The 24,641-nt window shown below is 38.2% G+C and overlaps 1 pseudogene; it reads right to left on the minus strand.

Annotated features, from left to right (window-relative positions):
* Window positions 1-10,908: 10,908 nt before the first annotated feature.
* On the minus strand, window positions 10,909-11,070 carry LOC127484916 (U2 spliceosomal RNA; annotated as a pseudogene).
* Window positions 11,071-24,641: the final 13,571 nt, after the last annotated feature.

Here is a 24,641-nt window from a genome sequence, read left to right on the forward strand (position 1 = left end):
AAAACACTGACTATCAGCTAAAACACAGTTTAGGAAATATTTTTAAAATCTGCACATCTTTTGAGCCAGTGCTGTGGCATAGCAGGTTAAACTGCCAACTGTGATGCCTGCATCCAATAAGAGTGCAACTCAAATCTCAGTTGTTGCACTTCGGATCTGGCTCCCTGCTATTGCACCTTGGAAAGCAACAGAATAAGTGTTTGGGCCCCTGCCAGCCACATGGGAGACTTGGGTGAAGATCCTGGCCCAGTTCTGCTGTTGTGGCCATTTAGGGAGTGAAACAGCAGATTGAAGAAGATTCTCTCTCTCTCTCTCTCTCTCTCTCTCTGTGTGTGTGTGTGTGTGTGTGCCTTCTCTTTCTCTTTCTTTGTAACTGTGCCTTTCAAATAAATAAATCTTTAAAAAAAACCCTCTACATGGCCGGCGCCATGGCTCAATTGGCTAATCCTCCGCCTGCGGGTTCTAGTCCTGGTCGGGGCGCCGGATTCTGTACCGGTTGCTCCTCTTCCAGTCCAGCTCTCTGCGGTGGCCCGGGAGTGCAGTGGAGGATGGCCCAAGTGCTTGGGCCCTGCACCCGCATGGGAGACCAGGAGAAGCACCTGGCTCCTGGCTTCAGATCAGCGCAGTGCACTGGCCGCAGCGGCCATTGGAGGGTGAACCACCAGAAAAGGAAGACTTTTCTCTCTGTCTCGCTCTCTCACTCTCCACTCTGCCTGTAAAAAAAAAAAAAAAAAAAAAAAAAAAAAAAAAAAAAAAAAAAAAAACCAACCAAACAAACAAAAAAAAAACTCTCTACATTTTCACAGGGAAACTGGAACTTTGGGAAAGGCAAATAACATGCTGAATATGATGTTACCAATAAATGATATATATATCAATAAATTATATATATATAATATGATCAATAACTGATATAACTCCACATAAGGAGATTCTTAAATCTCCTCACTAGGTAAATATTGAGCCCTTTATCCATTAAATTTATTGGCTGAAAGCAGCAGAAATTACTTGTGGCCAACATACACAGAACCTGAATTACCAGAATGATATGGGATGAATACAAAGGAAGCTTGAAGACCCCGGGTATCTGCGTGGAAGAAGCTGTTGGACAGTGTCTTTTGCTACTATCATTGCTATGAATACACTTCAGATATTTTCCAACGGTGGCATACAAATCAAACTCATCGCAAATACTATATAATCACTACAAAAAGAGAAAATGGATGGTAGACAGTAAAACATCAAATGATCATTGCACAGCTTTTTTTGAGGGATTATTTTTTTTAAAAAAATTGTATTAAACTAGGATAGGAGGAGATAGATTTAAATTGGAACAAGAGAAGTGTGATATGTTAGAGTTCTAACTCTTCACATCATTGCAATTTACAAACACATCACAAGCTCACCCCTCCTGTCACAGTCCTGACAATTTTCACCCTCATGGAACCCTCTGATTTTCCCTTACTACTTGTACTTGGGTATCACAGCAGGTGTGACTACCTCAATAAAATCTCCAATTTATCCTTTACTTTGTTATTTAATTTTTATATTTAGATATTAATATTTACTAAGTGGTAAACTCCTATGCTTACAGAATTTGTATTCTGAAGACATAGTACGTGAAAATTGCAAGTAAATATGTACTTTTAAAGCTAAATGTATCATCAAATTGAATATATCAGGGGACGACAAAAGTAATTTCAAAACACATCATTCTGTCTTCTTGTAGTCTGAATGAAGAATTTTCTTTACTTTCTGTGATTCAAGCATTTTGATTTCTGTGATATCCTAATGTATTACTCAGCGTTCTCCAATGAAATAGAACTAATGCAGATTTATTCTGTGTAAATGACTTATGTGATTATGGAGGATACCATGATGTGCTCTCTGCAAGCTGAAATTCCAGGAAAGCTTTCTTTCTGTACCACTGTGACTGTACAGTTTGGACTGTTACTGTGGTACCGTTATAGTCCAAATACAAAAGTCTGAGAACCAAGAGCACTAGTGCCCTAGGGCAAGAGGAGGCAGATGTCCTAGCTCAAAAAGAAACTATTCATCTTTCTCCCACCTCTTTTTTTCACTCCTATCCATGTCCTCAATGGATTGGAGGATGTACATCAATTTGTAAAAGCAGATCTTCTTTATTTAATCTATATATTCAAATGTTAATCTTTTCTAGACACAGATGCATCCAGAAATAACATCTAAACAGGCACTTGGGCATCCCTGGTCCATTCAAGTCGATATGTAAAATTAACAATCACACCAACTGATATTATTTTTAACCATTAGGGAAAATGTATATGTCTTTGATTATGTCTTTATGGTTACTTATCTCTCATACATAGACATTAAATAGAATTGGTAAGGTCTAGGTATGGTTTTTATTTTTTTAAAATTTATTGGACAGACTGAGAGACAGAAATTCACTCCTGATTCACTCCTCAGATGCTTGCAATTGTTGAGCATGGGTCCAGGTTGAAGCCAGGAGCTGGAAATTCAAGCCAGGTCTCCCAAATGGGTGGCAGATGCCCAATTGAATGAGTCATCGCCATTGCTTTCCATACTGTACCTTATCTAAGGAAGTCAAGACAAGGGCCAAGAACCAGACTCCGGTATTCTGATGTGAAAAATGGGGGTCTTAATTAATATGATAAATTGTTATGGTGTATACTTGCTCACCAGAGTCGCATTTTACAACAAATAAAATGTAACATAGGATTGTAGTTTTTTTTTTTTTTTGAAGATTTATTTATTTATTTGGAAGGCAGAGCCACAAAGAAAGAGAAAAAAGGAGGAAAGAGAGGGAGAGAGAGAGAAAGAGAGAGAGAGGTCTTCCATCTGCTGATTCACTCTCCAAATGGCCCCAGCAGCTAGAGCTGGGCCAATCCAAAGCTAGGATCTGGGAGATTCTTCTGGGTCTCCCACATGGCTTCAGGGTCCGAAGCACTCTGGCCATCCTCTGCTGACTTCGCAGGTGCATAAGCAGGGAGCTGCATCAAAGTGGAGCAGCTGGACTCGAACCAGTACCCATATGGATGCCAGAGTTGGAGTCAGCAGCTTTGCATTCACTTCAGCACTGGCCCATCACAGAACTGTTTTGTGAACTAAATTATTGGAATTTAATTCCAGTCCAGTGCATAAAATTAATTATGATGTTTCTTGAAGTGTTTCACAAAGTTTTGACGAGATAATTTGTTGTAGCATTTTGAAATGCTAAAATCATCCTGTAAATTGGAAACATAGGCTATTGGATTACTTGACCTTTAAGGTCCCTTCCAGCTTCAAAAGTCCATGTATGTCTTTCTGTATTTGATTTATTTCACTTAGCACACTGTTCTCCAATTCCAATAATGTTGTCACAAAAGACAGAATTTCTTTTCTTTTAACAGCTGAAATAAATCCATTGTGTGTGTGTGTGTGTGTGTGTGTATCATATTTTCTTTATCCATTCATCTTCTCTACTGTGATTGCTGCTTCAATGAAACTGGGATTGTAGAAGTCTCTTCGACATACTGATTTTAAATGTTTTGGGTAAACACTCAAAAAGTAAGTTTACTGCATGGTATAGTAGTTATATTTCTACTTCCTGAGGAACCTCCATATTGGGTTTTATAGTGATTGTACTAATTATTCACCATTCACAATGTACAAGTGATATAAAAAAACATCTGGACTCATAGAGGCAGATAGTAGAAAGCTGTGTATCAGAAGCTGGCTAGAGGGATTAAGAGTGGGGTGGTAAAAATCAAGTGACACAAAGTCTCACTTAGATAGGAGGCAGAAGTTTCTTTTCTTTTTTTTTTTTTCTTGAGATGAATTTTATAGCATGGTGAATATAGTTAATAATTGAATAATATACATTTAAATTTCACTAAGTGATTTCCAAAAGTTCTCATCATTCAAAAGTTAAATAGTTGAGGTGATGAGTATGTCACTTAGCTTGATTGAATGATTCTTCATAATATTAAAGCAATCAACCCAGACCAAGTGGGATTTATCCCTGGTATGCAGGGATGGTTCAATGTTCGCAAACAATCAATGTGATACACCACATTAACAGACTGCAGAAGAAAAACCATTTGATTATCTCAATAGATGCAGAGAAAGCATTTGATAAAATATAACACCCTTTCATGATGAAAACTCTAAGCAAACTGGGTTTGGAAGGAACATTCCTCAATACAATCAAAGCAATCTATGAAAAACCCCCAGCCAACATCCTATGGAATGGGGAAAAGTTGGAAGCATTTCCACCAGACAGGGATGCCCACTCTCACCACTGCTATTCAATATAGTTCTGGAAGTTTTAGCCAGAGCTATTAGGCAAGAAAAAGAAATTAAAGGGATATAAATTGGGAAGGAAGAACTCAAACTACCCCTCTTTGCAGATGATATGATTCTTTATTTAGGGGATCCAAAGAACTCTACAAAGAGACTATTGGAACTTATAGAAGAGTTTGGCAAAGTAGCAGGATATAAAATCAATGCACAAAAATCAACAGCCTTTGTATACACAGGCAATGCCATGGCTGAAAAAGAACTGCTAAGATCAAACCCATTCACAATAGCTACAAAACCAATCAAATACCTTGGAATAAACTTAACCAAGGATGTTAAAGATCTCTACGATGAAAATTACAGAACCTTAAAGAAATAAATAGAAGAGGATACCAAAAAATGGAAAAATCTTCCATGCTCATGGATTGGAAGAATCAATATCATCAAAATATCCATTCTCCCAAAAGCAATTTATATATTCAAAACAATACCAATCAAGATACCAAAGACCTTCTTCTCAGATCTGGAAAAAATTATGCTGAAATTCATATGGAGATGCAGGAGACCTTGAATAGCTAAAGTGATCTTGTACAACAAAAACAAAGCCGGAGGCATCACAATACCAGATTTCAGGACATACTACAGGGAAGTTGTTATCAAAACAGCATAGTACTGGTACAGAAACAGATGGATAGACCAATGGAACAGAATAGAAACACCATAAATCAATCCAAAAATCTATAGCCAACTTATATTTGATCAAGGGTCCTAAACCAATCCCTGGAGTAAGGACAAACTATTCAATAAATGGTGCTGGAAAACTGGATTTCCATGTGTAGAATCATGAAGCAAGACCCCTACCTTTCACCTCACACAAAAATTCACTCAACATGGATTAAAGACTTAAATCTATGACCCGACACCATCAAATTATTAGAGAGCATTGGAGAAACCCTGCAATTATATAGGTACTGGCAAAGACTTCTTGGAAAAGACCCCAGAAGCACAGGCAGTCAAAACCAAAATTAACATTTGGGATGGCATCAAATTGAGAAGTTTCTGTACTGCAAAAGATACAGTCAGAAAAGTGAAGAGGCAACTGACAGAATGGGAAAAAATATTTGCAAACTACGTCACAGATAAAGGGTTGATAACCAGAATCTACAAAGAAATCAAGAAACTCCACAACATCAAAAAAAACAACCCACTTAAGAGATGGGCCAAGGACCTCAATAGACATTTTTCAAAAGAGGAAGTGCAAATGGCCAACAGACACATGAAAAAATGTTCAAGGTCACTAGCAATCAGGGAAATGCAAATCAAAACCACAATGAGGTTTCGCCTCACCCGGGTTAGAATGGCTCACATGCAGAAATCTACCAACAATAGATGCTGGAGAGGGTGTAGGGAAAAAGGGACACTAACCCACTGTTGGTGGGAATGCAAACTGGTCAAGCCACTATGGAAATCAGCCTAGAGATTCCTCAGAAACCTGAATATAACCCTACCATTCAACCCAGCCATCCCACTCCTTGGAATTTACCCAAAGGAAATTAAATTGGCAAACAAAAAACCTGTCTGCACAATAATGTTTATTGCAGCTCAATTCACAATAACTAAGACCTGGAACCAACCTAAATGCCCATCAACAGTAGAGTGGATAAAGAAATTATGGGACATGTACTCTATAGAATACTATACAGCAGTCAAAACAATGAAACCTGGTCATTTACAACAAGATGGAGGAATCTGGAAAACATTATGCTGAGTGAATAAGCCAGTCCCAAATGGACAAATATAATATGTTCTCCCTGATCGGCAACAACTAACTGAGCACCAAAGGGGAAACCTGTTGAAGTGAAATGGACACTATGAGAAACAGTGACTTGATCAACCTTGTCCTGACTGTTGATGTGCAATGTAATACTTTATCCATTTTAGCATTTTTTTTGTTCTAGTACTATTGGTTGAACTCTGTAATTAACACACAATTATTCTTAGGTGTTTAAATTTTAACTGAAAAGTGATCCCTGTTAAATATAAGAGGTTATGGGGAGGGAAAGCCGCTATAATTCAAAAGATGTACTTTGGAAATTTATATTTATTAAATAAAAGTTTAAAAATATTCAAAAAAAAAAAAAAAAAAAAAGAGTGGGAATAAGAGAAGGAGGAGATGTACAATTTGGGACATGCTCAATTGGACTTGCCCCAAATGTTGGAGTTAGAAACGTGCCTGGGGATTCCAATACAATCCCATCAAGGTGGCATGTACCAATGCCATCTCATTAGTCCAAGTGATCAATTTCAGTTCACAATTGAGCACACTGATAGGTCTAAGAGTCAAAGGGATCACACAAACAAGATTAGTGTCTGCTAATACTAACTGATAGAATCAAAAAGTGCGAGAACGATCCAACATGGGAAGCAGGGTACTCAGCAGACTCATAGAATGGCAGATGTCCTAAATAGCACTCTGGCCTCAGAATCAGCCTATAAGGCATTCAGATCTTGCTGAAGAGCCCATGAATGTATTTTAGGCATGGAAAGCCAAGACCCTCTGGGGAAAAAAGAAGAGAAGAGAAGAGAAGAGAAGAGAAGAGAAGAGAAGAGAAGAGAAGAGAAGAGAAGAGAAGAGAAAGAAAAGAAAAGAAAAGAAAAGAAAAGAAAAGAAAAGAAAAGAAAAGAAAAGAAAAAAAGGAGACCTAAATGAAAGATCTCTGTGAGTGAGATCCCAGTAGTAAGAACGGGCCATCAAAGAAGGAGGTACCTTTCTCTGAAGGGAGGAGAGAACTTCCACTTTGACTATGACCCTGTCGGAATAAGATCGAAGTCGGCGAACTCAAAAGGCTTCCATAGCCTTGGCAACTCATGACAAGAGCCTAGGGTGATTACTGATGCCATAAACAAGAGTGTCAAATTGTTAAGTCAGCAACAGGAATCACTGTGTACTTACTTCTCACCTGGGATCTGTCCTTAATGTGTTGTCCAATGTGAAGTAATGCTATAACTAGTACTGAAACAGTATTTTACACTTTGTGTTTCTGTGTGTGTGCAAACTGATGAAATCTTTACTTAATATATACTAAATCAATCTTATGTATATAAAGATAATGGAAAATGAATCTTGATGTGAATGGAATGGGAGAGGGAGCAAGAGATGGGAGGGGTGCGAGTGGGAGGGAAATTATGGGGGGGGGAAGCCAATGTAATCTATAAACTGTACTTTGGAAATTTATTAAATAAAAAAAAAGATCTTAGAGGTACTTCCAGGGCTTCCCTTCCCTCTCCAGTTAAAGAAAATTCTCCTTGTGTTTAACAAATGATGCCTGTGAGATGAAAATAAAAGCCTTCCATTCAGTAAAAAGAAAAAAAATATCATAACACCACTCTCTACCATATAAATATATACCAATATAACTTTCAGTACAAAATAAAATAATTCCATATTTTATTATCATTATGTATATTTTACAGGAACTATGCAAATGAATTCCAGTTGCACCATATATACTAGAAAAGTCCTTAATCTTACAAGCCAGTACTATAGAATGGAAAGCACTGCAAATTTATTTTTTTATTTATATCTGGAGGACATAATTTCATGTATTTTAAATATATAGGCTTATGGCTATAGTGATACTTCCCATCCTATCCTCCCTGCTACTCAGGCTCTCACCCTTGTTCTTTCTTCCTTTCTTATTTTTTCTTTTAAATTTTACAATGACACTCTTCCAGTTTATTTTATAATTATAAGCTTAACTACCCCCTCCACTAAGTAAAGAGTTTAACAAATTGTAAGAAGGAAAAAAAAATCATTGTAGCTCAACAATATAGACAAGTCCATAAACAATAATCAAATCTCAAAATGTCAATTTTGCTCATATACATTACATTTTTTGTGTTCTACTGTTTCCCTAATCCATGGTGATTAATAGGTACTCAAATTAATTAACCCACTTGTTGCAGATATTAACTGAGTACTGACTGACTGGGTAGTTTTTCAGGACACTGAGGACTATGTGAAGGAATTTAAGTTATTCATTAGCCAATATCTACATGCAATGTACAAAGAGAGATTTTTATGTCATTTAGATGAGAATACTGGGTTTGTAGATACTTGCTTTATATTTGTTCAAGTGATTTTGCTGAATGTTGGTTCCCATCTGTTGGAAGTTACCCAATAAGTCCACATAAATGTTCTAGAAATGACATTCACCTTCTATTCTTCAAATGGACACCACGAAATGGAAAGATTAGAATATACATCTGTATGTGATATTACTGTCTTGAGACTGATAATTATTGGGATGATAAAATAAATATACTTTGGAATTTATTATATAAAGAGAATGGAATTTCCAGTACAGATAGCAACAATTTTAGGAAATCGCTAATAAGAGAGAGACTTTCATTCTTTAAAAATGAGACCTTAACTGTATTTTCCAATGTTTTTGAAGTTCCTCTAATACAATTTCCCTTCCCCTAGAGCTTTGAATAAAAGCTTTCCCATGAGCAGCCTCATTTTCTCCTTGACAAAAACTATTACATATTCTCTCTCTAGTGCCTTCATATTAATAATTGCATATTTGCCAGGGTAAAGGTAAACAAGATGCTCGAAGAATAAACAGCTTTATTTATCACTTGGTACTGACTGCTGTTTATGTTAGTATCAGGACAAGGGAAGGAACCCCTAGGGTGCTGGATTCCAGCCATTCTCTTCCTGTTAAATCATACTTGGCTGTGATGTGAGTATAAGATGTTGGGCAGATGTTATCAAATATGCTTCAATGAGAGGGGATCATAAAGCTCTTAAGTCATTTATGCTTCTAAATGTCAAGTAACTAAATTGATATTCCCATCTGCTTGAAACCTGACTGGGGAGAAAGGAAAATGAGGAATAGAAATTCTAATTTTCTTTTAAAATGACTTCAGTGTGTTATCATGCCAGGGACATCTATTTTTGATGTTTTAAGTTTAGTAAAGAGGAATGGATAACTTTAGTGGCTCTTTTAAATTTTATTTCTTTGAAATGCCAAATCATTATATGCACTCTCCACACCCATGATGGAAAGCAATGGAGCTGTTCTTTAACGGCAAAAGTGATAAAACGCTAGCTTGAGGATGGCAACCTGGTCTGCCATTGTTGTGAGTTCTTTACATGCATGTCTGTCTTTTTCATTATCGCAACTGAGGGTCTTCTTTTTCCTTGCCTTTGTTCTCCCTATCATTGTGACCTCAATTTTCCTCCCTGGGTGTGAGTTCTGCACTCTACTAACCACTTTCCCAGTTCATGCAACTACTGGTTTAGAAATGTAGATGTTTAAGGCTTTACAGCATTTGATGAATGGAAAACCAAATTTCTGATGTTATTGTCTCCTTCTAAGATATTGTTTGTTGTTAACATTTTCAAGTAATTTTCATCAGCCAATCAGTAATCTGAATCATTACTATATGTGTGGTAATGCTTTTAGGCCCCCAACACTGTGGAGCAATTGGTATTATCATTCCTGTTCCATAGATTAGGAAAATGAGTGGTTTAAAGAAAGTTCACCGTAATAGAACTATGCATTTACAGAGCCCAAAACAAGGCTCTTTGGCTCTTTACTTTTCTGTTAGTTTCCTAATGCTGCTGTAACAGATTACTATAACTTAGTTAACCTAAGCAATGCAAATGTAGTCTCTCAGAGGCCAAGATTCTGATATAGATCTCACTGGACTATCATCCAGGGGTTGTCAGTGCTTGGTTCCTTCTCAAGACTCCAATAGGCAATCCATTTCTCTATGCTTTCCAGCTTTGAGAAGCTGCATGTTTTCCTGTGATCATGTGCTCCTACCCCTTCTTCAAAGCCCACACTAACAGGCTGGGACCTTCTCACTTTGCTAACTCTCTGGCTTTATCTACTTATCCTGTTTCACTTTGAAGGATCCTTGAGATTACATTGGGTCCATACTTATAATCTAGAAGCATCTACCTATTTTAAAGTTGTCGCATTAGAACCTTAGTTCTATCTGCTACCTTAATTCCCCTTTTTTATATAATGCAATTAATTTGCAAGTTCAAGACATTAGGAATGTACATTTTGGACAGGCCTTATTTTGCCTACCACAGCTTTTACATTATACCACATTGATTCACCATAGATTGCTTTAATAATATTAGCTGTCTCTTATAGACCAAATTAAATTTCCTTATTTGCATTTTCCCTTGGGCTTCATTGAAGGCAGCAGCCATCTCCATTAATGGATGAAAAGTTGGGCTCAGAGTTGAGTTTTTTATATGGAAAATGTATGTGAGATGTGAGGTAGTGCTTGAATCTAGATTTATCCACTGCAAGCCCCTTGTTCTTAACTATGCTGTGAAATTGTGACCACAACTTGTTCTTCCATTAAGATTAGTAACTAATAAGGCTATTGGAGGATAAACTCTACCTCTCTCTTTAAAAAAAAGCAAACACTTGTTGCCAGACTTTCTAAACTTGAGTCTATTCCTGGTTTTCATAAACATAATTGGGTGAAACTGCTATTAAATAGTCCAGTGTAATGATTAGAAGATTAAAAGACTAGATGATATTGTATGTTTCTCTTGATATAAAATTAGGAGCACTGTGAAGTTCCATAATTGTCATGACACAGTAGGAAGATATGCTTTAAAGGCAAAAACAAGTTTTACCATATTCATCCTCATGCACTTTCTGCATATTTTACATGTCCTCATCTGTAAAATGAGTATGATGACATATGCCACTAAGGGTTCTACACTTGATCTTAGCCAAAAGGCCGAGAAGTGATGCCATTAAGGGTTCTGACAATTAGAGATGAAATATTTAAAGCAAACTATCTTACAATGGGTTTATCTTTAATAAATGGTAGCAATTTCTGTGACTTAAACTGTATATTTGGTATCTGGATCCTTGTTAATTGGATCCATATCCAAAAATAAGCATAACAATAAAAATGTTTAGAAAGACTCAGCTAATGGTTTAAGGGTTATGTTCTTCTTTTTAAAATATCTATTGATATATTTGAAAGGCAGAGAGAGAAGGAGAAACAGAGATTGATTTCCATCCTCAAAATTCTCTCTCCAAAAAGCCGCAACCCAGTCCAAAGCCAGGAGCCAGGAGCCTCTTCGGGTCTCCCATGTGGGTGCAGGGCCCCAAGTACTTTGGCCATCTTCTGCTGCTTTCCCAGGTACATTGGCAGGGAGCTGGGTTGGAAGTGGAGCAGTTGGGACCCATATGGAATGCTAGCGCCACAAGTGGCAGCTTTACCAGATGCCACAATCACAATGCTAGCCTTGGCTATTCTTTAGGAATAATCACCACTTAGAAGACTCTGACGGATCCAGGAAAACTGGTAGATCCCATCTTATTCAGAGGCTTCTGAAAACAGCAGAGATCGGTATTCTAGGAGAGCTGTGGTTCAAACTCATTAGGGCTTCTTTTTGATGTTGAACCACACAAAATTATGAAACCGTACAAGAAATGAATACCTTACTAAAGTCTAACAGTTCCTTTGACCTCTTGCCTGCTTTTTCCTGCCATAGTACTCTGCTTACTATCAAACATTAGACATCAATGATTATGAGATGCAAAATTTGCCTCTGTTCCACTAGTAGAAAACAAAGATATATAAATGCCTAAAAGACTCAACTGAAGCATGAAAAATAATTAAATGCATGATTAAAATTTTAGGGTTAATGGGTAAAGCAGTTGGCTTGGTGGTTAAGACGCCAATCAAGACACTGCATCTCAGGGCCATCACTGCAGTACAGAGAGCCAAACCACCCCTTCTGATGCCTGCATTCCATATCAGAATGCCTGTTTGAGTCCCAGCTACTCTGCTTCTAATCAGTTTCCTGTTAATGTGCCTAGGAACCAATGAAAGATGGGCCAAGTTCTTGGGCCCCTGGCACATAGCAGACTAGGATGGAGTTGCTTACTCCTGGCTTGGGCCTGGCTCAAACCTGGCTGCAGCAGCCATTTGGGGAGTAGGCCAGCAGATGGAAGATCTCTTTCTCTATTCCTGTTTCTGTGTTGATTTGCTTCTCAAATAAATAAACAAATAATTATTTGAAAAAAAAAATGATGCCATATCCCATATAACAATGTCTGTTTCAAATCTGAACTCCTGATTCTAGTTCCCTGTTAATGCTGAACCGTGGGAACCATCAGATTGGTTCAACTGTTCAGATCCCAGCCACCTATGTGGGAGACTGAGTTGTTGGCTCCCACCTTTGGCTTGATTCCGCCATGGCCATCTGAACCTTCTGCAGAGAAGTGTAGGGAATGGGAATTTCTCTTTCTCTCCCCATTCCTCCCTCCCTCTCTCTTTCTCCACATCTCAAACACTGCAGCAAGAAAGGAAAGGATGAAAAAAGAAAGGAAAAGAAAGAAAGAAAGAAAGAAAGAAAGAAAGAAAGAAAGAAAGAAGAAAGAAAGAGGAAGGAAGGAAGGAAGGAAGGAAGGAAGGGAAAGAAAAAAAGAAGAAAGAAAGAAAGAAAGAAAGAAAGAAAGAAAGAAAGAAAGAAAGAAAGAAAGAGAAAGAAAGGAAAAGAAAGGGAGGAAGGGAGAATAGGCTAATCCTCTGCCTGTGGCGCCAGCACACCGGGTTCTAGTCCCGGCTGGGGCACCAGATTCTGTCCTGGTTGCCCCTCTTCAAGGCCAGCTCTCCGCTGTGGCGAGGGAGTGCAGTGGAGGATGGCCAAAGTGCTTGGGCCCTGCACCCCATGGGAGAACAGGAGAAGCACCTGGCTCCTGCCTTCGGATCAGCGTGGTGCGCCGGCCGCAGCATGCTGGCAGCAGCGGCCATTGGAGGGTGAACCAATGGCAAAGGAAGACTTTTCTCTCTGTCGCTCTCTCTCACTGGCCACTCTGCCTGTCGAGAGAGAGAGAGAGAGAGAGAAAGAAAGAGAAAGAAAAAAAGAAAGAAAGAAAGAAAGAAAGAAAGAAAGAAAGAAAGAAAGAAAGAAAAGAAAAGAAAAGAAAAGAAAAGAAAAGAAAAGAAAAGAAAAGAAAAGAAAAGAAAAGAAAAGAAAAGAGAAAAGAAAAGAAAAGAAAGGGAGGAAGGGGGGAGGGAAGGAAGAGAATTAAGAATCGCTGTTTACAAAACCTTTGTCAAACTGATGGTTAAGAATGTTACACTTGGTCTGCACTACGGCTCACTAGGCTATTCCTCTGCCTGTGGCGCCAGTACCCCGGGTTCTAGTCCCGGTTGGGGTGTCGGTTCTGTCCTGGTTGCTCCTCTTCCAGTCCAGCTCTCTGCTGTGGCCCTGGAAGGCAGTGGAGGATGGCCCAAGTGCTTGGGCCCTGCACCCACATAGGAGACCAGGAGGAAGCACCTGGCTCCTGGCTTCGGATTGGTGCAGCACACCGGCCGTTGCAGCCATTTTGGGGGTGAACCAATGGAAGGAAGACCTTTATCTCTGTCTCTCTCTCTCACTGTCTAACTCTGCTTGTCAAAAAAAAAAAAAAAAAAAAAAAAAGAATGTTACACTACTATAGTGTTAATGATGTGTGATTACTTTAAAATTTACTGTATAAAGGAGAAATGTTCCCTTGCAATTATTGTTTATAGTTGTTGTCTGTATTGACACTAAACTAGGGCCATTTTGCCTTTTACTTTTTAAACTTCTTAAACATGGGTATTAAGCTTCTTACTGTAATTTAAATTTAAGATATGTTATCTCAAAAACTAAAAAATAAAGAGAAAGGGAGATGAAAGGAGGGCAGGAAGAATAAATAAATAAGTATACATAAAAATTGACATTTAAAAAATAAAATAAAATATATGACTTTTTTTGATAAACAGTTTAAAATCACTTGTGTTGTGACTTGATCAGCTCATGTCCTGACGGTTGATGTACAATGTAATACTTTATCCACTATAGTATTTTTTTGTTCTAGTACCATTGGTTGAACTCTGTAATTAACACACAATTATTCTTAGGTGTTTAAATTTTAACAGAAAAGTGATCCCTGTTAGGAATTTGGAAAACATTATGCTGAGAGAAATAAGCCAATCCCAAAGGGACAAATACCACTTGTTCTCCCTGATAGGTGACAACTAACTGAGCACCAAAAAGGAAACCTGCTAAAGTGAAATGAACACTAGGAGAAACGGTGACTTGATCAGCCCTCACCCTGACTGTTGATGAGCAACTTGATATGTTATCCCTCTTAGTATTTTTTTTTTGTTTGTTCTACTTAATACTTTTGGTTGAATACTGTAATCAATACACAATTCTTCTTAAGTGCTGAAACTTAACTGAAAAGTGATCACTGTTAAATATAAGAGTGGGAATAAGAGAGGGAAGAGATGTGCAATTCGGGACATGCTCGAGCTGACTTACCTCAAACGGTAGAGTTAGAAACATACCAGGGGATTCCAATTCAATCCCATCAAGGTGGCATGTACCAATGCCATCTCACTAGTCCCAGTGATCAATTTCTGTTCACAATTGATCATAATGATAGTACTAAGAACCAAAGGGATCACATAAACAAGAATAGTGTCTGCAAATACTAGCTGATAGAATAAAAAAGGGAGAGAACGATCGAACATGGGAAGTGAGATATACAGCAGACCATAGAATGGCAGATGTCCTAAACAGCACTCTGGCCTCAGAATCAGCCCTTAAGGCATGCGGATCCAGCTGAAAGGTCCATGAGAGTATATCAGGCATGGAAAGCCAAGACACTCTGGGGGGAAAAAAAAAACACTAAATGAAAGATCTGCATGAGTGAGATCCCAGTGGAAAGAATGGGTCATCAAAGAAGGAGGTACCTTTCTCTGAAGGGAGGAGAGAACTTCCACTTTGACCATGGCCTTGTCTAAATATGATCAGAGTCAGTGAACTCAGGGGGCTTCCATAGCCTTGGCAGCACATGACAAGAGCCTAGGGTGATTACTGATGCCATAAACAAGAGTGTCAATTTGTTAAGTCAACAACAGGAGTCACTCTGCACTTACTCCTCATGTAGGATCTTTGTCCTTAGTGTGCTGTACATTGGGATTTAATGCTATAACTAGTATTCAAACAGTATTTTTCACTTTATGTTTCTGTGTGGGAGCAAACTGTTGAAATCTGTACTTAATGTATGCTAAACTGATCTTCTGTATATAAAGAGAATCGAAAATGAATCTTGATGTGAATGGAAGGGGAGAGGGAGTGGGAAAGGGGAAGGTTGTGGGTGTGAGGGACATTAAGGGGGGGAAGCCATTGTAATCCATTAGCTGTACTTTGGAAATTTATATTCACTAAATAAAAGTTAAAAAAATAAATTAAGTAAAAATATAGAAAAGATTACTATTTAAAAATAAATAACTAAATAATATTTTAGGATTAATATGCCACACAGTATATTATGCTTGTGGTATATCTCTGTATATCACAAGGCTAGTTTCATTAGAATAAGGATGTATTTAAGATTTTATACTATTATTTCTCAAGCATCTAAAACAGTGTCATAAACATTTAAGCTTTATAAACATTTACTGTATAAATGAATGAAAGTGATCACTTGGCATATCAGTCATAACCTTACCCTCCAAGAATTATCATTATCATAGCAATGGTAACATAGGGTCCAGGAATAATAAAGTTTCCTCTTTAATTACTTTTTTTTTTTCCAGAAAGCAACTCAACATACTTGCATATTGTGTCCTTTGCTTAATATCATTGGCAACTTGAGCGCGGAGAACAAAAGTGCTTTGTCCACGGCCAGGCTATGGTGTTCAAAGATTCAGTTCTGATTGGGAGATAATCTTTACTGAGCTCCGTGAGGTTGCATATTCCTCTGGAATAGCATAAAACTGAATGAAATGTTTTGGTGAGTTGAAGAATGTTTTGCTGTATTGAATTAACTGAGCCAGTCTGCCAAAGTGAGCCAATATTGGTGAATTTAGGGGCATGGCTGTTAGTTTTTAGGAATATGTTGGCTCATGTGCTCAGGATGTCACATAAAAAAAATCAACTCTTATCAATGAGATAAGAGTTATGAAAATCTTCAATTCATCAAGGAGAAAAATAAAGTCAGGCTCAGGGAAGGAAATAGAATAAAAGTGGATTGGAAATTTAAAAGCTAAAAAAAATGGATGGTTGGATAGATAGTTGATAGTAGATATACAGATAGATAATACAGACTATCTTCTACTTACAATAGTTCAACTTATATTCATTTGACTGTACACTGGTGTAAAATCAATATTCACTCTGTCAAAACTGTTATTTAGAATTTTGAATTTGGATCTTTTCCTGAGATAGTGATATGCCATAAGATACTCATTCGCAATCCTGGGAGGTGGCAGCAAGCCACAGCTCCCAGTCAAAGGTGATCACTAGGATAATCCATTGCTATTCTACAGTGTAGTATTTTAGAAATTTTTGGACAGAAGTATTCAAAAAAAATCACATGATATATTCAGAGCTTTACTGTAGGCTTTTATTAGGTAATTTTGTCCAGCTTTAGGCTAATCTAAGCATTCACAACACATTTAAGGTACAGTAGGCTAAATTGTGATGTTCAGTATATTAGGTGTATAAAATGAATTTCAACTTATGATTATTTTGAGCTTGATAAGTTTTATTCGGAAATAACCCTTAGTAAGACAAGGAGCATCTCTATATGGCTCTATATAAATATATTTAAGATTTGAAAACGTAAGGAAATATTGTTCATGCTTAAATATTTTAAAAGGATTTGTAAAAAAATGAGTTATATACATATTTAATGGCAAGATCCCTACAACTATCTTCCTCCATCTGTTCAGCAAGGATCACTAACAAATGGGCATCATGTTTTTACAAATGTCTTCTCTACCAACTCATTTGCATACACACAGTCACATAATTGTTTGTGTTTTACAAAATACCATCCTATTATACATAAGTTTTCATAAATTGTTTTATTTGCCTAATCATCCTCATATAATCTGAATCGTTTTCCATGAGAATATTTTATAAATATTTAAATTCTTTTAAAAACTATATGTTATCAAATAATATAAACATGTGGTGACTACTTTAACCAGATTGCATTATTTCAAATCTATGTGTGTGTTTCTATACTGTGTATAATATACAGCTGTGGCATAAATATTTCTAAAATATATTCTCTTTGTTTTCCACTTTTCATTGTTTTCTCATGAAAACCACACAGTGTCCCTTCCTAAACATGCACAGTTACAAAAATTTTTAGTTAAAAAATTTTGGAACTGACACAAAAATTGGGTAAATAAATGATGATTTGATACATATATACATTTTTTTTTGGACAGGCAGAGTTAGACAGTGAGAGAGACAGAGAGAAGGTCTTCCTTCCATTGATTCAACCCCAAATGGCTGCTAAGGCAGGCGCGCTGTGCCGATCCGAAGCCAGGAGCCAGGTGCTTCTTCCTGGTCTTCCATGCGGGTGCAGGGCCCAAGCACTTGGGCCATCCTCCACTGCCTTCCCAGGCCACAGCAGAGAGCTGGCCTGCAAGAGGAGCAACCAAAACAGAATCCAGCGCCCCAACAGGGACTAGAACCCGGAGTGCTGTGTGTACATTTTATAGTGTCCAAGCAGGGTAAATATATTTATCTCCTAAAAAACTTAATGTTTTATTTGTTATTGGAATATGTTTTCAAGTTTTTTTTAACTTTTATTTAGTAAATATAAATTTCCAAAGTACAATTTATGGATTACATAGGCTTTCCTCACCCATAACTTCCCTCCCACTTGCACCCCTCCCATTTCCCGCTCCCTCTCCCATTCCGTTCACATCAAGATTCATTTTCAATTATCTTTATATACATAAGATTGATTTAGTATATATTAAGTAAAGATTTCATCAGTTTGCACCCACACAGAAACACAAAGTGTAAAATACTGTTTCAGTACTAGTTATAGCATTACTTCACATTGGACAACACATTAAGGACAGATCCCACATGAGAAGTAAGTACACAGTGACTCCTGTTGCTGACTTAACAATTTGACACTCTTGTTTATGGTGTCAGTAATCTCCCCAGGCTCTAGTCATGAGTTGCCAAGGCTATGGAAGCCTTTTGAGTTTGCTGACTTCGATCTTATTCCGGCAAGGTCATAGTCAAAGTGGAAGTTCTCTCCTCCCTTCAGAGAAAGGTACCTCCTTCTTTGATGGCCTGTTCTTTCTCCTGGGATCTCACTCGCAGAGATCTTTCATTTAGTCCTTCTTCTTTTTTTTTTTTTTTCTCCAGAGTGCCTTGGCTTTCCATGCCTAAAATACTCTCATGGGCTCTTCAGCCATATCCGAATGCCTTATAGGCTGATTCTGAGGCCAGAGTGCTATTTAGGACATCTGCCATTCTATGAGTCTGCTGTGTATCCTGCTTCCCATGTTGGATTGTTCTCTCCCTTTTTGATTCTATCAGCTACTATTAGCAGACACTAGACTTGTTTGTGTGATCCCTTTGACTCTTAGACCTATCAGTGTGATCAATTGTGAACTGAAATTGATCACTTGGACTAGTGAGATGGCATTGGTACATGCAACCTTGATGGGATTGTGTTGGAATCCCCAGGCACGTTTCTAAATCCACCATTTGAGGGAAGTTTGATTGAGCATGTCCCAAATTGTACATCTCCTCCATCTCTTATTCCCACTCTTATATTTAACAGGGATCACTTTTCAGTTAAAATTTAAACACCTAAGAATAATTGTGTGTTAATTACAGAGTTCAACCAATAGTACTAGAACACTAACCCACTGTTGGTGGGAATGCAAACTCGTTAAGCCACTATGGAAGTCAGTCTGGAGATTCCTCAGAAACCTGAAGATAACCCTACCATACAACCCAGCCATACCACTCCTTGGAATTTACCCAAAGGAAATTAAATTGGCAAACAAAAAACCTGTCTGCACATTAATGTTTATTGCAGCTCAATTCACAATAGCTAAGTCCTGGAACCAATCCAAATGCCCATCAACAGTAGAGTGTATAAAGAAAATATGGGACATGTACTCTATAGAATACTATACAGAGGCAAAAACAATGAAACCTGGTCATTTTCAACAAGATGGAGGAATCTGGAAAACATTATGCCGAGTGAATTAAGCCAGTCCCAAAGGGACAAATATCATATGTTCTCCCTGATTGGCGACAACTAACTGAGCACCAAAGGGGAAACCTGTTGAAGTGAAATGGACACTATGAGAAACTTGATCAACCTTGTCCTGACTGTTGATGTACAATTTAATACTTTATCCCTTTTAGTATTTTTTTTGTACTAGTACTATTTTTTTTCTTTTCCAGTTTTTATGTCAAGTTCTTGTCCTCAGGGGAGGTAACAATTCAAAGCAGAGGTGTAAGTAAGGTACATAAATAAGAGCTGGATTTAAAGTGAGAGAGTAAGAATATATTCATGTGTGCATGTGGCCATACCCCCGATGATGTACAGCCATCATGAGAGGGCCAGCAAGATGCCTACAAGGAGAGAAGGACTGACACAAATGGCAAGAATCCAAAAAAATGGCTGCTTCCATGAGTGACAAATTATTTTATGTATAAGGAGTGGTCCCATAATTGAATATACAAATGAAGTGGAGTTTCTGAAGGATTTAGTGCACATGAGATATTCTGGAAATTTCGTGATTGTTCCAGGTGGGGCTTAACTTCTACCTGCTTGTCGTGGTGTCTACTCCTTCCCTGTCCCAGATAAGACACAAGATTTTCATGTATTGACGGATATTCTGGATACGCATACAAGGGGGTGCAGTTACAGTGTAGGGTTGCAAAGACAGAAATTATAGGAAAATCTCCCAGCTCATTTATCACCATCTAACTTCCTGCATAGTCCCCTCATATCATTTTATGGTGAAAGTGTTCAAAATTCTACCTTCTATTTTTTTTTAAATATGCACTTAGAGAAATAACAGTATACTATGCATAGCCACCTTACAGTTACAGTGGAACCTGAGAATATCTTACTCTAATGTATGTAACTGAGTACCTATTAATCAACTTTCCCTTTCCCTTCAGAGCCTCTGATTACTATCATTCTACTTTAAACTTCTGTGTGGTAGACTTTTTTTTTTTTAAAGATTCCACCTGAGGGAGTTCCTGTGATACTTGGAAGCAAGATGTCTTGATGCACATACATAGTCTAAATTTTAAAATGCAAGGTGAATGAACACAATCATTATCTCTCATAGTGGCTTTTTGTGTGCTTTTTTGGTAAGAACACCTAAAACCTGATCTCTTAACAAATTTCCAGCCTACAACTCACTAATATTCACTATAGTCGTAGTGGTGTCCATTAGATAATCTGCATCTTCCGCTGCACTCTCTGCAACTGCGATTTGTACTCCTTGACTGACATCTCTCTCTGTACACATTACTGAGATGTGCACAGCACAGGTCTGCCCTGAGATGAGGTGTGATAAAGAAAGCTAATTTCACAAAAAAGAAAGTACCACAGTGGAAAAGGACTTGAGAGCAAGATTTGCATTTTTGTTTCTGTGTTAGTGGTGGTTTTTTTCTTCTTCTTTTTTTCTTTTATGTATTTGCTTGTTTAAAAACTGGTAAAGTTCAATTTAAAAACTGAAGAGTAAAATCTTCAAATTGGGAAACCTAAATGTTACCCAGTCTGAACCCCTACTTCATGCAAAATCCTTCTCTGTAAATGGCCAGATCTACCCACAAGCATCCATTTCCACTTGAAATGACTTTTGATCCTTTCATGGCAATCACTTTACCCTTCAAAAATTCAACACCACCTCCAGGAACATTTTTCTGGTTGCCCTGAGAGATTGGGAAGTCCCTCCTTATATTCTGAGAGCATACTATGTTTACATTGATCATAGTATGTGATATATGCTTGTTTTCCCAGGGTCCCTGCTGGATTGTAAGCTTCCACATGGGAGGTAAACCTGTATTCATCTATGTATGTGCCTCCATTGCCCATTATGAAATACCAGCATTTACCCCCCCCATAATTTCCCTCCCACTCACACCCCTCCCATTTCCCGCTCCCTCTCCCATTCCGTTCACATCAAGATTCATCTTCAATTATCTTTATATAAAGAAGATCGATTTAGTATATATTAAGTAAAGATTTCATCAGTCTTCACCCACACAGAAACACAGAGTGTAAAATACTGTTTCAGTACTAGTTATAGCATTACTTCACGTTGGACAACACATTAAGGACAGATCCCACATGAGAAGTAAGTACACAGTGACTCCTGTTGCTGACTTAACAAATTGACACTCTTGTTTATGGCATCAGTAATCAACCTAGGCTCTAGTCATGAGTTGCCAAGGCTATGGAAGCCTTTTGAGTTTGCTGACTTCGATCTTATTCCGACAGGGTCATAGTCAAGGTGGATGTTCTCTCTTCCCTTCAGAGAAAGGTACCTCCTTCTTTGATGTCCCCGTTCTTTCCACTGGGATCTCACTCACAGAGATCTTTCATTTAGTCCTTCTTCTTTTTTTTTTTTTTCTCCAGAGTGTCTTGGCTTTCCATGCCTAAAATACTCTCATGGGCTCTTCAGCCATATCTGAATGCCTTAAGGGCTGATTCTGAGGCCAGAGTGCTATTTAGGACATCTGCCATTCTATGAGTCTGCTGTGTATCCTGCTTCCCATGTTGGATTGTTCTCTCCCTTTTTGATTCTATCAGCTACTATTAGCAGACACTAGACTTGTTTGTGTGATCCCTTTGACTCTTAGACCTATCAGTGTGATCAATTGTGAACTGAAATTGATCACTTGGACTAGTGAGATGGCATTGGTACATGCAGCATTTATTTTTTAATAGATGGTTAAATGCATTAAAATGGCTGTTGTCTTCTTTTTTCTCCTCCCCTTGGCTAATAATACATATAGCTGCCCCAATCTGATGTTTTAATAGAGCTATGTGTATGTCAGTTATGAGGAGTGGAATGCTTTTTTAACCTTAACCAATAAGAAAGTGTGTGTGCTATAAAAGAGATAGGTGCTTTTTTTTGCAAGGGTTGCTCCTTCGCATTAACTTATTGATAGAGGGCTAACCTGGTATTCATTCAGTTTATTATCTTTATTTTTAATAATTATATAAATATTGGCTGGCGCCACGGCTCACTAGGCTAATCCTCCGCTTTGCGGCGCTGGCACACCGGGTTCTAGTCCTGGTCAGGGCGCCGGATTCTGTCCCAGTTACCCCTCTTCCAGGCAGCTCTCTGCTGTGGCCAGGCAGTGCATTGGAGGATGGACCAAGTCCTTGAGTCCTGCACCCCATGGGAGACCAGGATAAGTACCTGGCTCCTGCCATCGGATCAGCACGGTGCGCTGGTCGCAGCGCGCTAGCCGCGGCGGTCATTAGAGGGTGAACCAACGGCAAAAGGAAGACCTTTCTCTCTGTCTCTCTCTCACTGTCCACTCTGCCTGTCAAAAAAATAATAATTATATAAATAGTTATTTTATTTGCTACTTCACTTTGTTATAGGTGGTTGGTTTCTAAATAATTTTTATTTATATAAGCTAAAGAAATTTGAAATGTTTCATTTCTGCTGATTAAAGCACATAGTGATTCTACCCATCCTCTCCTTCCTCCCCTGCTTCCTTCCTCCTTCCTTTCTTATTTTTTCTTTCAATTTTTACAATGATTTGCTCTCAGTTTATTTTATAATCATAAGCTTAACCCTGCACTAAGTAAAGAATTCAACAAATAGTAAGAAGAAAAAACACTGTTCCCCATCAATAGAGACAAGTGCTGTAAATAGGAAAACATGCACCTCATATCTGCATCTCTCTCTCTCTCTTTAATCAGTTGTCTTAATGTGACAATTCAGCAACTGTGAGGGCAGTGCCAAAACGAGTCATCGATTTGCAATCAGAATGGTCAACTCCTTGTGCTAATGGATTTGCCAATTTTTCAGGGCCTCTTAGGAGTTCATCTTCTTGTCATGCTGGCGCTTTGATTGTTAGCTTTGAAGTGAGGAATGTCCCTTCCCTGCAAACCAGGCTGTCTGCTCCTCTGTCACCAGGTTTTAGTGTCTAGCATAACTTTGTACATTTTATTAAAAAGAATGCCGCCAGAACTTAGGGTTAAAAGATTCACCTTCATGTTTTTTTCTAGATAAATTGTGATGGTAAAGACATTCTCATATAGAAGACTGAGGTTCCATTTATGTAGGAAAACATAAACCCACTCCACCAAATCCCATGGAGTTTGATGCAATTCACAATAATTGTTTATTGACTATGAAAATGGCCAAGGAATCTGAGGAATAATCTAACCTTACTTCACTGGAGATTGAAGCTGTTAGAAATGGGTTGAGGAAGGACTAACATGCAAGTCTGATGCCATTATCACTTTACTAGAAATGCATCCTTCCTACTTTTTCTTTGTTGTAGTTTGATGCTGAAGGTTTTCATGACTGGTTGGTAGAAACTAAGGTTGATTCATGGTTAGGGAAGTGATTATAAAAGCCATTCTGGGTCTTTTCCCATTTCTGGAAGCAGTGTAGCACAATATTTAATTGTAGAAAACCTGAAACCAGGTCACATGATTCATCTGTAAATACCTAGAGAACTCAGGTAAGTTGCTGAGCTACCCTGTGCCCTGTATGTTTCAATAATGAAATGGGAGAGTCATAGCACTTGCCTTGTATAGTAATTGAGAAGTTTAAAAGCCTCTATGCAGAGGAAATACCTAGAATAGTGATCATCATACTGAGCACTCAATGCATATTCGTAATATGCTTGAATGGAAGGAAAACTGTAGCCTTCTTGCCCCCCCTCCCGCCTTTTCAATTGGAATTGAAGTAAACTCCTCATCTTGTTGCATATTTCTTAGGGTTGCAATGCCATCTGCCTTGTTTCACTACAATCTTAGGTCTTCTACTTGTATTTTTACATGATTTTATTTATTTATTTATTTGAACGAGTGACAGAGAGCAAGAGAGAGAAGAAGAGATCTTCCATCTACTGGTTCACTTCCTAAATGGCATAACATCCAGGTCTGGGCCAGGTTGAAGGCGGGAGCTGGGTTTTCCACATGGGTGTTAGGAACTCAAGTACTTGGACCATCTGCTGTTGCCTTCCCTTGCAAATTAGCGGGAATCAATTAGAGGTGGAACAGCTGGGATTTGAACCATACTCCGATATAGAATTCCAACTTAAGTGAGGCTTAACCTTCTGTACTACATAGCCTTCCCCTTGTTCTTATACTAGGTTTATGAAGGAATAAACACAGTGATATAGAGGCTAAGAGAATGGGGAGAGAGGCCGGCCAGTGGGACTGGGAGTCTGTGGGACCCTTCAGACATAGGTAGAATGTTCTTCACAAGCAAACTGTCACTGTGGCTGGAAAGCCTGTCTCCAGGCCAACTGGCATCTCCCCCACTAATAGCTCCTTGTG

Source organism: Oryctolagus cuniculus, chromosome 1 (genome assembly GCF_051225735.1).
Source record: "Oryctolagus cuniculus isolate XC-2025 breed Fujian yellow rabbit chromosome 1, ASM5122573v1, whole genome shotgun sequence".
Taxonomy (NCBI): Eukaryota; Metazoa; Chordata; class Mammalia; order Lagomorpha; family Leporidae; genus Oryctolagus; species Oryctolagus cuniculus.